The following is a 16,948-nucleotide window of genomic DNA, read 5'->3' as shown; positions in this document are numbered from 1 at the left end:
CCACAATAACAACAGTTCCTCTAAGTATTTCCGTAAGACATTAAAGATGCAATATCCCAGAGGGATCTAGACTAGAGTCTCTGATCCCACCATCGCCCGCCAGACATAAAAATCCTCATCTACTGTTGTGTGGAAAGAATACATGAATCTCTACAGAATGATATTACGGACTCACTGCTAAGCCCTGGCTGTATCTTTGTGATCACGAGAAAAAATATGAAGTGTTGCCGAGTCAGTCAGACAATGACTCTTGGTCTCTTGAGCCCCACAATGCTCTGCAGCATGCAACAAGGGAAAACTCACTTTTTCAACCAGTTGAGGAAATTGGAGGTTTAATTGAAGATGATAGAAAACTGGTCACTAAATGCTTTATCAAAATATGTATACTAGTACAGTATCTTTATAACAAACCAGTACTCTTTCGCTTTAATCCCATTTCAGTATACCTGAGGGATGCACTTAAAAAGCAATACATGTCAACACAATATGCATGCTGAAGTACAAACCATGAATACTGAATAATAAAGCATATCTTTATGGTTGATGTTGTCTTACCTTGAGCGTAAGCAGTGGTCCTCTTGTGTCTAATCCTGCACCTATCAACACACAGAGAGAGGTGTTATAGGCGAACACACACACCCTGGCCATGAGCTCTCTGTCAGTCGTGGTATAGAACATACACACCACACCAACACTCTGCTGCAGGGATACACAAAGTAGCGAGCAGGATGCTTGTCTCAACATGAGAAGAGAAACCATCCTCATTTGCTTTCCTCGCCTTGTCTCTTCCTCAGGGCCTTTGCTCACCTACTGGGAGATAAAGTGACAGCCTTTGCAAGTTGTGTTGTCAGCTGTAAGGAATTGCAAATGCACTTTTTCCCCCTTTTTTTCTCCCTCTTCGACAGCTGTGCCGTTTTATTAAATACACTGAGGATGGCTGCAGGGTAAGATCTTAACATGCCATGGTCCTGATGATACCTATCTCAGTGTTCCTAAGAGAAAAGAGATTACAAGTCCCATGTCTACATTGGGAATCCCTCCACGTTGTACTATTGTACCACAAATACACACAGACACACGTAGACGCACAGAGTTGAATATTTCTCTGCTGTCCCAGTCCCATAGGAGAACGATATCACAATGCACCCTGGCACATGAGCTCACACACACACACAGGCATGCACACTTACTCACCCACACACACACACACACAGGCATGCACACTTACGCACCCACACACGCACACACTCACACACACGCACACACACAGAAGCACACACAGACACTGTTTAGTATTTCTCTGCTGTCTCAGTCCTGGAGGAGGAGAACGATACAGATAATCCTGTTTCAGGTAATTCAGTTTTATGTGTTTGTGAGAAAAAGGGATTTTAAATCATTCAAAATGCTTCCTGCCTTATTGAGCATGTCAGAGCTGTCCTGGCTGTCCTGCAGTGTATCAACCCATAAGACAGCCAACATGCAATAGACCAGACCGGTTGTTGTAAGACAAATTCTCTCAATGGCCTACATGGTAAAATAAAGGTAGCTAGATAAATAAATAATAGTCTTTCCGTGGTATATTATCTGTGGAATGCCTTATGGCTTTGCTATGGCAATATTACTTGTACATGCTTGCTTGTACTGTATGGTGATCATATTATATAAATTGCTAGGCGCTACACTATTTTTACAGAACTGTTTTTAAGTATAACAATAATTTCCTCAGCTTGAGTAAGGGTTGCAGGATCTATATTCAACACAACCTGCTCAATGTTATGTTCGGTCCTCAGAATATTAGGACCTACAGTATTGGTTGCCAATCATTTCGAAAGCTCTGCTACAGTATAATCGTAATTTTGAGCAAACAGAATTGCATATTATTTCGAATGTGAAATGAATTACACTTCAAACTACTTATAAATGAAACATAACACTGAACACACAAACACTTTAGGTTATTGATTGGAAAGATAGAAAATATTAGACATGATATGTTGCTGACATTTTGGGGGGAAATTGTCACGTTGCCAGCGGTACTACCACTGTAAGGAGAAGGAGGGAGCCTCTACAGTACTACTTGTGGCTGGTCTCTCTGTGTGAATCATTGCTGGTATCTTGTAATTTGTAATCTTTCGGAGATCCTATTTCCAATTTGTTGATGCAGCAGATGGATTCCCTCACAGTAACCATTTATCACCTGCCACGGGAAACCTATTTTGTCCCTTTTCTTTGAAAAATGTGCTTTAAACCATTTTTTCTGTATTTCTAAACAGTTTCCTCAAACAATATACAGTACAACTTTCCTCAAACAATATAAGGAAACCTTTGCTTCCAACATGGTACCCATTAATATTCTCTCTCTGAATTCTAGTCCATAACTGGAGTTTCAAAACCTTGACTATGAAACATCAAGTTCAACTTCAATGCATAACAAAACGAAAAGGAAAAGCCAAACAATGTGAAAACTTCTCACGCTAGTGAAAAAATATATTTTTAGATAATGATAATGCCTCGTGCCTCAATACACAAATGACTATGCATAATACAGTACACTGAATGTACAACTTACCTGGTGAAAGCTATGATCCCTTATTGATGTCACTTGTTAAATCCACTTTAATCAGTGTAGATGAAGGGGAGGAGACAGGTTAAAGAAGGATGTTTAAGTGTTGAGAAAATTGAGCCGTGGATTGTGTATGTGTGCCATTCAGAGGGTGGCAAACCAGGCAGGATATAACCTCACCCACTTTGTCAAAGCACAGCCCCCACACCACTAGAGGGATATCTTCAAACCACCAACTTGCTACCCTGAGACAAGGCAGAGTATAGCCGACGAAGATCTCCCCCACGGCACGAACCCGAGGGGAGCGCCAACCCGGACAGGAAGATCACGTCAGTTACTCAACCCACTCAAGTGATGTACCCCTCCTAGGGACGGCATAGAAGAGCATCAGTAAGCCAGTGACTCAGCCCCCGATATAGGGTTTGAGGCAGAGAATCCCAGTGGAGAGAGGGGAACCGGCCAGGCAGAGAAAGCAAGGGCTAACTTGCTTCTCTTGTCATAACTTTCAATTGTCTATGGAGTTAACTTTTCTGGGTTTAAACATTTGTGCAACCAGTCTATAAGCTAGCTATCACTGCATACAAAAATGCCACGTGTTTTCATGTTAGGCAAGGCCAAGTATGTCTTGTTAGATACTTTTTAGTTATCAGTTTAACATTCGTACACTACCATTCAAAAGTTTAAGGTCACTTAGAAATGTCCTTGTTTTTGAAAGAAAAGCACATTCTTTGTCCATTAAAATAAAATACAATTGATCAGAAATACAGTGTAGACATTGTTAATGTTGTAAATGACTATTGTAGCTGGAAACGTCAACAGTGAAGAGGCGACTCCAGGATGCTGGCCTTCTTGGCAGAGTTCCTGTGTCCAGTGTCTGTGTTCTTTGACCATCTTAATCTTTTATTTTTATTGGCCAGTCTGAGATATGGCTTTTTCTTTGCAACTCTGCCTAGAAGGCCAGCATCCCGGAGTCACCTCTTCATTGTTGACGTTGAAACTGGTGTTTTGCGGGTACTATTTAATGAATCTGCCAGTTGAGGACTTGTGAGGCGTCTGTTAATCAAACTAGACACTCTAATGTACTTGTCCTCTTGCACAGTTGTGCACCGGGGCCTCCCACTCCTCGTTCTATTCTGGTTAGAGCCAGTATGCTCTGTTCTGTGAAGGGAGTAGTACACAGCGTTGTACGAAATCTTCAGTTTCTTGGCAATTTCTTGCATGGAATAGCCTTCATTTCTCAGAACAAGAATAGAAATGAGTTTCAGAAAAAAGTTATTTGTTTCTGGCCATTCTGAGCCTGTAATTGAACCCACAAATGCTGATGCTCCAGATACTCAACTATTCTAAAGAATGACAGTTTTATTGATTCTTTAATAAGAACGACAGTTTTTAGCTGTGCTAACATAATTGCAAAAGGGTTTGATCAATTAGCCTTTTAAAATGATAAACTTGGATTAGCTAACACAACGGGCCTCTGTACACCTATGTAGATATTCCATAAAACATCTGCCATTTCCAGCTACAATAGTCATTTACAACATTAACAATGTCTACACTGTATTTCTGATCAATTTGATAGTATATTAATGGACAAAAAATTTGCTTTTCTTTCAAAAACAAGGACATTTCTAAATGATCCCAAACTTTTGAAGTCTATTCCACGAGAGATGAAACAGGATTTTGGAAGGAAACACAGTAGTTGCTGAAGGGTGTTTACAGAGCTAAGCTAGCCGTTAAGTGAATCCTCAGTTAATCAGGATGCCAACTCTCACTCAGCAGTCTCAGGTAGGATTAACCTGAACCCAGCGGACTACAGGCCCTTTCCACAGTTATTAATCTGGGTTTGCCAGTTCCCAGCAGGGCAAGGGTTTGAAAAAATTGGCAGTGAATATCTATGACTATCTGACATTTCTGCATGCCAAATAAGACAGTTGATTAAAATCTATAAATCCGTCTCTTAGCACTGGCCGCTATAAATTAGAGCCCTGGATTTAGAGGCAATAACATGAGACAGTCTCTCTAGTGGAGTGATGGGGACCAAAAAAATTACCTAATTCAAATGTATCTGCACAATGACATGCCACTTGCTCTTTCTATAGAGGTGGACATTAAGCAGACATGTTTAAGCTTGAAAGGAGACTTTTCTTTCTGCCTGCCTGCCAGACTCAAGGATCTTTAACTGCTTTTATCTCTTGCATTTCATTGAGAGGCAGGGTTCAATGAAGAACAGTTCTATAGATTAGTCAGAAAGCAGCAGGTAGTGAACTAGCGATGGGCAACATTTAAAATCAAATGGCTTTTACCCTAAAACGCATCCAAAAAAGTTTGATCTGCACAGTCCATTCAGTCAGTTATTTATTTTCAAAAAATGTACAACATTAGCAACGCCTTAAAATAAGCCCATCATGCACTCCTGGCTGGGAGCTGAGAGCAGTGTTGTGTTTTTCCCATGCTTTCAAAGAGTAAATGTATCCATCAAAGGCAGCATAAAAGAACTGACAGTTCAAGTAATGTGCTGTAGGCAGGCCATGTCTTATTAAGAGGTTTTTAATGGCTTTATGGCTCGTGGCAAACACAACAACAGCCTTCTGGAGACACTCATAACCTGCTACTGCACTTCCACTTCTCATAGCAGCGAAGGTAAAGAGGCATACAAGCCGCCGCTGATTTGCTACAAGACCCATTCCCTCAATGGAAACATTCCTCATGCTATACACATCATAAGCACCTTAGATATGTATCCCTGCCTATCAGAGATTGTTGCAAGGAGGTACAGATTCTCAAGACCAAATCAATCTACAATACTTGAGAAAACACTTTATAGTATTGTTGGATAAAAAGCAAGAGACAGTTAAATTAATTCATTTTACAAACCTTTTTTGAGCATTACAGTACAGAACCTTGCAGCAAACCGCCACATTAGATGTGAGAAACAATAGACATGATTTTAGATCGGTTGGCTAACACTTTATACACAGGGCCTTTATACACCTAGGGCCTTTATATAGGGTTTATAAAGCGTATAAAGGGTACCTTAATAGAAAGTATTACCAATCTATCTGTATCAGTATAGTGAGGCATTTCAATAAAGATAGCATCTATTACATCTTGTGACTACCTACAGTACCCCCACTCTCTCCTTGGACTGCAGCCCACTCATAAGCAGAGAGGTGTGGGGAGCAGAGAGGAGTGGGGAGCAGAGAGTTGTGGGGAGCAGAGTGTGTTTGTGGTGGGAGGTAAGGACAGGAGGCCAGTCATGGATTTCCTACAGGTTGAAACACAGAGGCAGAGAGCGTGAGAGAGGGAAAGTGCCCTCCTCAATCAATTGTTATTGACCCGTATTACAGTAGGGATGGGCTTAGGAATGTGCCTACCTCTGAGATAAAAACAAATATTAGTTTTTTGCTTGTTTGGTACCCCTGCCTGTTATACAGTACAATATGCTGCCCTCAGTAACAAGTAAGATGTCGTGTCAATTAACATTGTGAAAAATGTTTGGGTCGGCAATTGGAAGGTTCATTACTTGAGTAGCCTTAGGAATGAGTGCTTAGGTGAGATCATTGGAAACTATAACACAATCAATGTAGCCATCTATTTGCCCAGCTTTCTTAACCTACAAAGGAACCTAAAGGCTTCCTTAGATATTTGTCAGTTGATTTCAGATCGGATGCCGTCATACAATCTTCATGGATTTGGTTCCCAGTTCTACTGAATTCTGCCTTGTTCATATAGTTAAGGCTCAAATGACCAAACAGAGGCATACATTACGTTCCTTACCAAACTCATTTTTAGATTAGTGAGTCACAGAGATCACTTACAGTAACAACTGACCTAAGTATGGAGGACCCACATTCGGGGAGATCATTTAGGGGAAACAAGGTGGATTAATGGGGAGTGTTCAAGGTCCACAAGCAATATGTTGAAAGTTATTCCCTCCTGTGCCTCAGAATATTTACTGCATGACTCACTCAATGAATTTGGCAAATTAACTCTGGCATTACAAGCTCTCTGCATTCTATATATAACGTATGCATCTGGGATGGAAATGCAACTAAGACCGACAATTTCCGTGATGAAGCTATAGTAGGAAGTATTGGTTATTTATTTGACAGACTCTTAAAGTGTGTTGAAAAGTTTGCACACATAAATAAACACATTTTCTAATTAGCTGATTAGCTGAGACAATATCTCACAATGAGTTCTGCTGTGCACCACAGTTCTCACGGAGACCTACATCAGGCCTTTGTTCTGCCAGTCAGCTTGATAGTGTCTTGACAACGGCACAGGCAGACTTCTGAAGGCTTCTGTCACAACTGTCACAAAACATCTGAGACACTCCTATCACTTCAGAGACGACATTGCCTCTCTGGACGGAGGACGGGACACAACCAAAAGTATTTTTGTATGCGCATAGAGTTCTGACTGACAATGTGTTAGCCGGCAAATATCTGACCTTTCGATTACGGTTTATAAACCAAGGCAGCTCATGGAGGTTGATTTCTCTGCTTGGATGAGGCAGCAATAGATGGTTATATAGACGTGTAGATGCCACACCACAGGCAGTATTCCACTTCATCATCGTCCGGGACAAGGTTATTGGCTGTGAAGCCAACCAACCCTCTGGTGGTGTCTAGACTAAAAGTGGACTGTGCTGGCCTGGCTGTCAGATGTGGATTGGCATATTGGACTGGCCTGTAGAAGAGGCCAGGATCTGATCAATGCATTGGGATGCATTGGGCCGTTGGGCTGTTGGGGCTGTGTGGAGGGGGAGCATGGGGCGCATTGAGGGTTCTGCCTGCCCTTGAACACATGCTGTCTCTAAACAGAGATCAATTGGCCCAGTTTTGTCTGTGGAAGTAGTGCACAGAACGGATGTGTATCAGGGGAACTGTTGGTGAATCAGTCCTAAAATCAGCCTCATGTTCTTTCTCTCCTCAGAGGGGAACACTTGAACACCAGGGATTTTACTTGATGTACTCTGGCATTCTACCATAACACATTCTCTGTCAATGAATGTACTACTTCAAAGATCCGTATTTCACAGAAAAACCCTCATGACCTATACTGTCTATTCTTTATTGATTCTTTTTTGCTTTGTTATCAGATGAGAGTTCCGCTTCATGGATCATCAATGTGCAACTCAGAAAGCATCAACTGATATAGCTGAAATTGCTACAGTACATGAACCGAGAAGTCTTTTTATCTGGAATCTTAAATTGTCTTTTTTCACCATTGTTAAATGATATTTGTTGGCTTCAAACTAAAGAAATTACGGACACCTGCACCTCTTTGGACATTTTCCTTTTTACAAATTTGAGGAACGGCAACTACATAGTGAGACCCAACAGCATTCATATACTGTAATGGGAGGATGCTGTCCTCAATACTGATGGCAAGGTCACAATAATGAAGTCCTCTTTTTAAATCAGTATTCATTAAGCCTCTAATTCAAGACAACTAGGAGAAATTATTTGCATTTTAATATATGTTTCACCTTCCTGCACTGGCTGCATACAATGAGTGCTCAAATAAGATAGCAGAGAACACAAACATAAGAATAAGAAGCTACCTTTGTACTGTATGTAAAAGGTCCCACAGATGGACCCTGTGAGCATATGGCTCTGCTGGAGATGAGAGCATCCATCATCTGCAACGTTGAGAGTGAAAATGAGGAATTCATTATTCTATTTTTAGGATTTTACATGGGGAGGATACTACTTTGTTATCGCCCAACCAAATTTGTTGGCAGAGTTGATTTTTAAAGGCAATGGATTACTCCATCTGGGAGTCATTTACTGCTAAGGTCAAAAGTAATCGAAAGTCATTTTTACTGGAGGCTGTTTTCCATACAGTGTGAAATACTGTCTACTCAACTATGGTGCATGGTGGCCACTCACTCGAATCACCACGGAAACTCTCTGCTGAACCCTAAACTTTGGCTGAACGTTTAGAAAGTAGTTTAAAATGATTATCATAGCAATACTTAGAAATGGTCATCAATTGTTTAACAAATATCTACTTACTCAATAGCTACTCGAACATGCTGTATTGTAAATCGTTACTTTAATTGCAACTTTCCATATTGCGTCATGCAGTTATTTTTTATATCTCCTGGGCTAGAAACTATGAACTCACAGGAACTCAGGGCAACTATATAGTGTCACCAGCAGAGGGAGTAGCCTACAACCATGAAACAATTCACAAGGCCAGAGGTTACATCCCAATCAATCCCAATCAACTGCACTACTTCCCTAAGTATTACAGTAGATAAGGAATAGGGTACTATTTGGGATACAGACAGGGAAATGGCAACTAAAGGGTAAAAATCCCTCACCATCAACCCCAATTACACTTTTTAACATGTTGAAGTCTGGACATAAGTTCACCTGAGAAAACAAGCTTTTTTGGACTATCATTAGATACATACAACTGTGGCCTATCTGATACTACTAGTGTTTAACGCATTGTCACTTCGCCTGAAGTCAAAACCACTGATAACAATTTCATTTGTTTTTTTGTTTCCTGTTTTGTTGGATTGCATTAATTTTAAATGACATGGGGATCATCATAATGGCACGTTACAACGAAGGCATACAAAAACTGGCAAGACCTAAACCATACCATCATACCCAGCAAGTCAAGTCAATTGGCAGGAGACCTTGCAAAGAATGTGAAAGGTTTTTGATATTCATATAAATTAACATAATATACACTATGTTGGTTAAAACCTCTTCAGTTTGTGTCTTCAGTTTGCATATAAATAGTGTTTTGTCTCTAAGCAACTATGTACTCTCAGTCAGCTATGCTCCAATGCTCATATGTCCATATGCATACCTGCCATCACAATCGTAATTGAAAGTCAATATACCTATATGAAAGTTTATAAATAAGTGTTTTAGATTAGTCTTTATCACCTACAGTGTCAATCTAAACTATACTGAGAGCATAGAGGGAAAAAGAAAGAATATAATATGACAGATGAACTAACTGGTTTAACCGACTTGTATAACACTAACAGGAAAAGTATTTCAGATAATTCCCTGGATAATGTATGCATGCATTGAGGATATGGCAGCAGCTGATGGACTGAACAGAAACACATTGGTTTAATGTGAAACTTAACCAAGAGAAGTAAACAAATTCTGATAAATGCTCTGCCCAGTGTGACAATAAATAAGTCAATGAAAGTGGTCCATCGTGTGAAAAACGTTAATTAATGTTCTTAACTAGATAATGATAGCTTCCTCGTTGTCATGCAACAAGGCAGGTAATTTGATTTCATGGACTGAGACTTTGAATTTACTTTATCACGAGGAGGAGACCAACAAAATGCAATGACGTGGAGAATTATTAGTCTCACGGCTGAATTTTGACATGGTTGAAATCCAATCACTTAAGTCAATGTGATCTATTCAGAATTGAACTTCTACGGATTATTAAATATGTATAAAAATGTTACTTTCCATCAGACCTGCGTTCAAATACTATTTCAAATATTTCAGTCACATACACTCAGTGTACAAAACATTAGGAACGTCTTCCTCATATTGAGTTGCACCCCTTTTGCCCTCAGATAGCCTCAATTTGTCGGGCATGGACTCTACAAGGTGACAAAAGTGTTCCACAGGGATAATGGCCCATGCTGACTCCAAATCTTCCCACAGGTGTGTCAAGTTGGCTGGATGTCCTTTGGGTGGTGGATCATTCTTGATACACACGGAAATCTGTTGAGCGTGAAAAACCTTGCATCGTTGCAATTCTTGACACACTTAAACTGGTGCACCTGGCACATACTACCATACCCAGTTCAAAGGTACTTAAATATTTTGCCTTGCCCATTCACCCTCTGAATGGCACACATACACAATCCATGTCTCAATTGTCTCAACACTTACAAATCCTTCTTTAACCTGTCTCCTTCCCTTTATCTAGACTGATTGAAGTAGATTTAACAAGTGACATCAATAAGGGATCATACACTGCCTTGCAAAAGTATTCACCCCCTTGGCGTTTTTCCTATTTTGTTGCATTACAACCTGTAATTTAAATAGATTTTTATTTGGATTTCATATAATGGACATACACAAAATTAGTCCAAATTGGCAAAGCGAAATGCAAAAAATTCAAAAAATTCAAAAAACAAGAAAATGGAAAAGTGGTGTGTGCATATGTATTCACCCCCTTTCCTATGAAGCACCTAAATACGATCTGTAAGCAACCAATTACCTTCAGAAGTCACATAATTAGTGAAATAAAGTCCACCTGTGTGTAATCTAAGTGTCACATGATCTGTCACATGATTTCAGTATATATACACCTGTTCTGAAAGTCCCAGAGTCTGCAACACTAAGCAAGGGGCACCACCAAGCAAGCGGCACCATGAAGAACAGGTCAGGGACAAAGTTGTGGAGAAGTACAGATCAGGGTTGGTTCATAAAAAAATATCAGAAACTTTGAACATCCCATGGAGCACCATTAAATCCATTATTAAAACATTTAAAGAATATGGCACCACAACAAACCTGCCAAGAGAGGGCCGCCCACCAAAACTCATGGACCAGGCAAGGAGGGCATTAATCAGAGAGGCAACAAAGAGACCAAAGCTAACCCTGAAGGAGCTGCAAAGCTCCACAGCGGAGATTGGAGTATCTGTCCGTAGGACCACTTTAAGCTGTACACACCACAGAGCTGGGCTTTACGGAAGAGTGGCCAGAAAAAGCCATTGCTTAAAGACAAAAACAAGCAAACACGTTTGGTGTTCGCCAAAAGACATAAAAGATAGAAGCTACTCTGGTCAGGTGGGACTAAAATGTAGGTTTTTGGCCATCAAGGAAAACGCTATGTCTGGCACAAACCCAACACCTCCCATCACCCCGAGAACACCATCCCCAAAGTGAAGCATGGTGGTGGCAGCATCATGATGTGGGGATGTTTTTCATCGACAGGGATTGGGAAACTGCTCAGAATTGAAGGAATGATGGATGGTGCTAAATACAGGGAAATTCTTGAGGGAAACCTGTTTCTGTCTTTCAGAGATTTGAGACTGGGACGGAGGTTCACCTTCCAGCAGGACAATGACCCTAAGCATACTGCTAAAGCAACACTCGAGTGGTTTAAGGGGAAACATTTAAATGTCTTGGAATGGGCTAGTCAAGCCCAGACCTCAATCCAATTGAGAATCTGTGGTATGACTTAAAGATTTCTGTACACCAGTGGAACCCATCCAACATGAAGGAGCTGGAGCAGTTTTGCCTTGAAGAATGGGCAAAAATCCCAGTGGTAGATGTGCCAAGCTTATAGAGACATTCCCCAAGAGACTTGCAGCTGTAATTGCTGCAAAAGTGGCTCTACAAAGAATTGACTTGGGGGGGGGGGGGTGAATACAATAGTTATGCACGCTCAAGTTTTCCGTTTTTTTGTCTTATTTCTTGTTTGCATCACAATAAAAAATATTTTGCGTCTTCTAAGTGATAGGCATGTTGTGTAAATCAAATGATACAAACCCCCCAAAAATCCAGGTTGTAAGGCAACAAAATAGGAAAAATGCCAAGGAGGTGAATACTTTCGCAAGACACTGTAGCTTTCACCTGGATTCACCTTTTCAGTCTATGTCATGGAAAGAGAAGGTGTTCCTAATGGTTTGTACACTTAGATGTCTCACTTTTTAATACATTTTAAAATGTAAAATACACTGACGCAAATACACTCCCATGCATTTAACCCAGGTATTTGAAAATGAATTTGAAAAAGTTATAGATTTTTGTTACAAATAACAACTCAAATACTCAAATAAAAGTATTTGTTTTGGGTTGTGTATTTCAAAATACTCAAATACACAGAAAAGTATTTTTAATACCAGATACTCAAAAACATATGTTTGAACCCAGGTCTGCTTTCCACAACAAATATCATGACTATGCATTTCAGTTAGGCATATACATTATAATTAGATATTTACCTTTTCTATGATAGGAACTTTGTTTCACATAAATCCTATTTGATACTATCACACATTCACAACATCCTTTAATAATCTATGGTGTCATCACAATGAGAAATTAAATATATTTTCAGTAACCAGAAATGCGGAAAACACAAATATTTCTATAATTCTACAGTGGGGGTAGTCTAGTCTACAGTATTCCTCTATCTGCAGATATTAAGATTCCATTTGAATTGAGAACGCTCAGCAGTTTCCCCAGTTCTCTTTCACAAGTTCACATTTTTGCTGGCAACAATAGACATTCCATGGTAACTGTTCGTGTTTGCTGTCTATTCAATGGCAGAGGACATTATTCAGGCTATTGACCTCTGCAAGCCATTTAATAACTATGGAAGAAAACAACAACAGCTGAATTGAAGTGCAAATATGGTCTGTACTGGGTTGTGCGTTGTACTAAATGGTTTGGGAAATGTCATATTCACTCAAATAAAATGAAAGGAAAATAAGAAAATGTGCTTTAATTCAACTAAAATGGACAGCATATACTGTGTAGACTTCTTTAATTCAACTAAAATGGACAGCACATATTGTGTAGACATCTTTCCCCTAATGGTACGGCATGCACGTTGTGACAAGCCATTGCATTGATAGGACTGAATTGTGAGACTGATCACAGAAAGGGCTAACAAGTTCTGTACTTTGAACCAAGCATGAGTGCTTTCCAATTGGGACTCCTTTGGGTTTGTGTGAACCATAGTTTCTTATTACTCCACTACATGGACTTCCTCAACCCAGTGCTACTGGCTATACACCCTCGAAAACACCACCAACCCAGACATCCATTAACAGCATCTATCATGTAGACAGAAGTGCTGAGTGGCTATTACTCCTCAGCAGCCCACATAAAGCCAGGCAATTAAATGCTATTGGCCAATTGCTATTGGCTCTACACTTTTTTTGATAACAAAAATATATTTATTTTATTTTATTTAACCTTTATATAACTAGGCAAGTCAGTTAAGAACAAATTCTTATTTACAATGACGGCCTACCAAAAGGCAAAAGGCCTCTTGCGGGAACGGGGGCCAGGGATTAAAAATAAAAATGGATAGCATATATACATATATACTGTAGTGTGCTGTGTTTTGTTGTTTTACTGCATTGATTGATAGGAACTAGGGAACATAAATATTTCGCTGCACCCGCCATAACAACTGCTAAACTGTGCAACATTTGATTTGATTTTCTACTTTGCTTCAGTCTCAAATGGCACCTTATTTAGTGCAATACTTTTGAGGTGGTCTATAGGGGTGTCTATAGGGGGGTCTATAGGGGAGTCCATAGGGGGGTCTATAGGGGTGTCTATAGGGGGGTCTATAGGGGGGGTCTATAGGGGTGTCTATGGGGGTCTATAGGGGGGTCAATAGGGGGGTATATAGGGGGGTATATAGGGGGTCTATAGGGGTGTCTATAGGGGGGTCTATAGGGGGTCTGTAGAGGGTGTCTATAGGGGTGTCTATTGGGGTGTCTATAGGGGGGTCCATAGGAGGGGGGGTCTATAGGGGGGTTGATAGGGGTGTCTATGGGGGGCATAGGGGGTTCATAGGGGGGCACATAGGGGGGTCCATAGGGGGGCCCATAGGGGGTCTACAGGGGGTCTATAAGGGGGTCTATAGGAGGGTGGAGTCTATAGGGGGGTGATAGGGGGGTCTATAGGGGGGCATAGGGGGGGCCATAGGGGGTTTATAGGGGGGCCCATAGGGAGTCTATAGGGGGGCCCATAGGGGGTCTACAGGGGGGTCTATAAGGGGGTCCATAAGGGGGTCCATAGGGCTCTGGTCAAAAGTAGTTGGGGTCATTTGGAGCAGAGGCCCCTTGGTCACTGCTTTGAAATGGAGATGGAGAATTGAAGACTGTGACAGTTCCTGTGAATTTGGAGCTGATGAAGTACCTCTCATCAGGGCCATGGACTGCATCAATGGGGATCCTACAAGGAAATAACAGGTACTCAATGTGTCCACTCTGAGTATTTTCACAGGGAATATTTATGATCACTTTTCAAGTTCAGTGGGCACCTACATGGTCATTGACACTCTAGATGGATGCCTCTTTAATATTGTCTATTACGATAGACTATGTCTGTGCTGTACAGTATGTAGGGTGGTTATCTGATGTATCCTGGCTGAACCTGGATTCTTTGTGGAGGCCTCTGTAAGGTACAATACTTGTAAGGAAAGATACAGTATGTCTAATGTCTGTCCTGTATGTAGGGTAGTTACTGAATCTAACACAAAGGTCTATCCCTCTTTGGCTGGGTCCTACCATTGAACATTGCCATCTTGGCAACTGTGGGTTTCTCCTACGTTACAGTTGGAAAAAGGTCTCATTCATTAAAGGCCGCCCCGACTTTCCCAGACAACTAAAAATAAACCACCAATCAAGCAGGAGATGTAGGTACACAATGCAGCAAACCATGACGAGCAGCGAGCTCCAGTTGAAATTACAAATGCCTCTGTGTCTCATTAGGCAGGTAAATTACATTAAATCTCATCTAAAACCATATTCAGAAGGTGTACAGTCCTTTTCCAAGTTTCTGTGGAGCTGACAGATTCTCAGCCATTGAAGGTGTTCCATTATTCAAAGCTACCCAGAGAGAGAGAGGGGTGGGAACAAAGAATACCACAGCATTATTCATGTCTACACATCTGTATGTATGCAGTGTCTGCCTACTGTAGGTACATAGTACAGGGAAAGGTTATAATTTCAGCTGAGGCAATTGACTAGTGTTCTTTAAGCTATACACAACCTTCAATGTCAGTTGAGAACAAATTCTTATTTACAATGATGGCCTACCCCAGCCAAACCCTCCCCTAATTGCACACCACCCTATGTGACTCCTGATCACGGCTTGTTGTGAAACAGACCAGGATCGAACCAGGGTCTGTAGTGACACCTCTAGCACTGAGATGCAGTGCCTTAGACCGCTGTGCCACTCAGGAGCCCATACAAATATAGGATCTTAATTTGATCACCTTGTTGCGGAATAACGTTTTTGAGGTTTCTGAAGTTTATCATTTCCACTTTCAAATTTCAGACTTGATTTGAAAATCAAACAATCCGTACAAAAAATGTCCATTAATTATAATCCAAATAATAATGAATGTTTCCTGTTGATGCAGGATTATTTCCTGTTGTAGCAAACTGCCTCAAATTAAGATCCTAGGTCCTGAAATATAACAATACATGAAGAAAAAGACAAGTCATCAAGATAGACACTACACAGGATCCACGACCAAAAGAAAGACGTGTAGAACAACTTAAAATAAATCTAATTTAGATCACTTCTCTACCAGCATTGAACAATCTTACAAAAGGAAAAACAACACATTCCAACATAATGCATTCATTCAATAATAAATCCTCTTTTAAAATAACAATTGCAGGTCTCAGACTTGATTCACAATCGTATATCAATGATTGCAGGGAGCCAATTCCTTTTTTGTCCAATGACTAACCTTCCTGTTGCTGACCATGCTTGGATTGATCCGAGAACACTTGCAACCTCTGCACCTTTAACATCTGATCTATACCTCTCACACACAGCACATCTGATCTATCCCTCTCACACACAGCACATCTGATCTATCCTTCTCACACAGCACATCTGATCTATCCCTCTCACATACAGCACATCTGAAGTATCCCTCTCACACACAGCACATCACATCTGATCTATCCCTCTCACACACAGCACCTCTGATCTATCCTTCTCACACACAGCACATCTGAAGTATCCCTCTCACACACAGCACATCACATCTGATCTATCCCTCTCACACACAGCACATCTGATCTATCCTTCTCACACACAGCACATCTGATCTATCCCTCTCACACACATCACATCTGATCTATCCCTCTCACACACAGCACATCTGATCTATCCCTCTCACACACAGCACATCTGATCTATCCTTCTCACACACAGCACATCTGATCTATCCCTCTCACACACATCACATCTGATCTATCCCTCTCACACACAGCCCATCTGATCTATCCTTCTCACACACAGCACATCTGATCTATCCCTCTCACACACATCACATCTGATCTATCCCTCTCACACACAGCACATCTGATCTATCCTTCTCACACACAGCACATCTGATCTATCCCTCTCACACACAGCACATCTGATCTATCCCTCTCACACACAGCACATCTGATCTATCCTTCTCACACACAGCACATCTGATCTATCCCTCTCACACATAGCACATCTGAAGTATCCCTCTCACACACAGCACATCACATCTGATCTATCCCTCTCACACACAGCACCTCTGATCTATCCTTCTCACACACAGCACATCTGATCTATCCCTCTCACACACAGCACATCTGAAGTATCCCTCTCACATACAGCACATCACATCTGA

General features: G+C 40.9%; 1 protein-coding gene across 3 annotated transcripts in view; it reads right to left on the bottom strand.

Annotated features, from left to right (window-relative positions):
• The window catches only part of LOC106569075 (tenascin-R), a 127,403-nt gene that overhangs the window by 67,273 nt on the left and 43,182 nt on the right, over positions 1-16,948 (bottom strand). For all 3 annotated transcript variants that reach the window (XM_045694089.1, XM_045694091.1, XM_045694090.1), the window contains one exon: positions 556-596. The gene's annotated coding sequence lies outside the window, so the exon portion shown is untranslated. The remainder of the gene's footprint in view (positions 1-555; positions 597-16,948) is intronic.

This window comes from Salmo salar, chromosome ssa14 (genome assembly GCF_905237065.1).
Source record: "Salmo salar chromosome ssa14, Ssal_v3.1, whole genome shotgun sequence".
In the NCBI taxonomy this organism is placed as follows: domain Eukaryota; kingdom Metazoa; phylum Chordata; class Actinopteri; order Salmoniformes; family Salmonidae; genus Salmo; species Salmo salar.
This window is presented reverse-complemented; position numbering and strand designations above follow the sequence as displayed.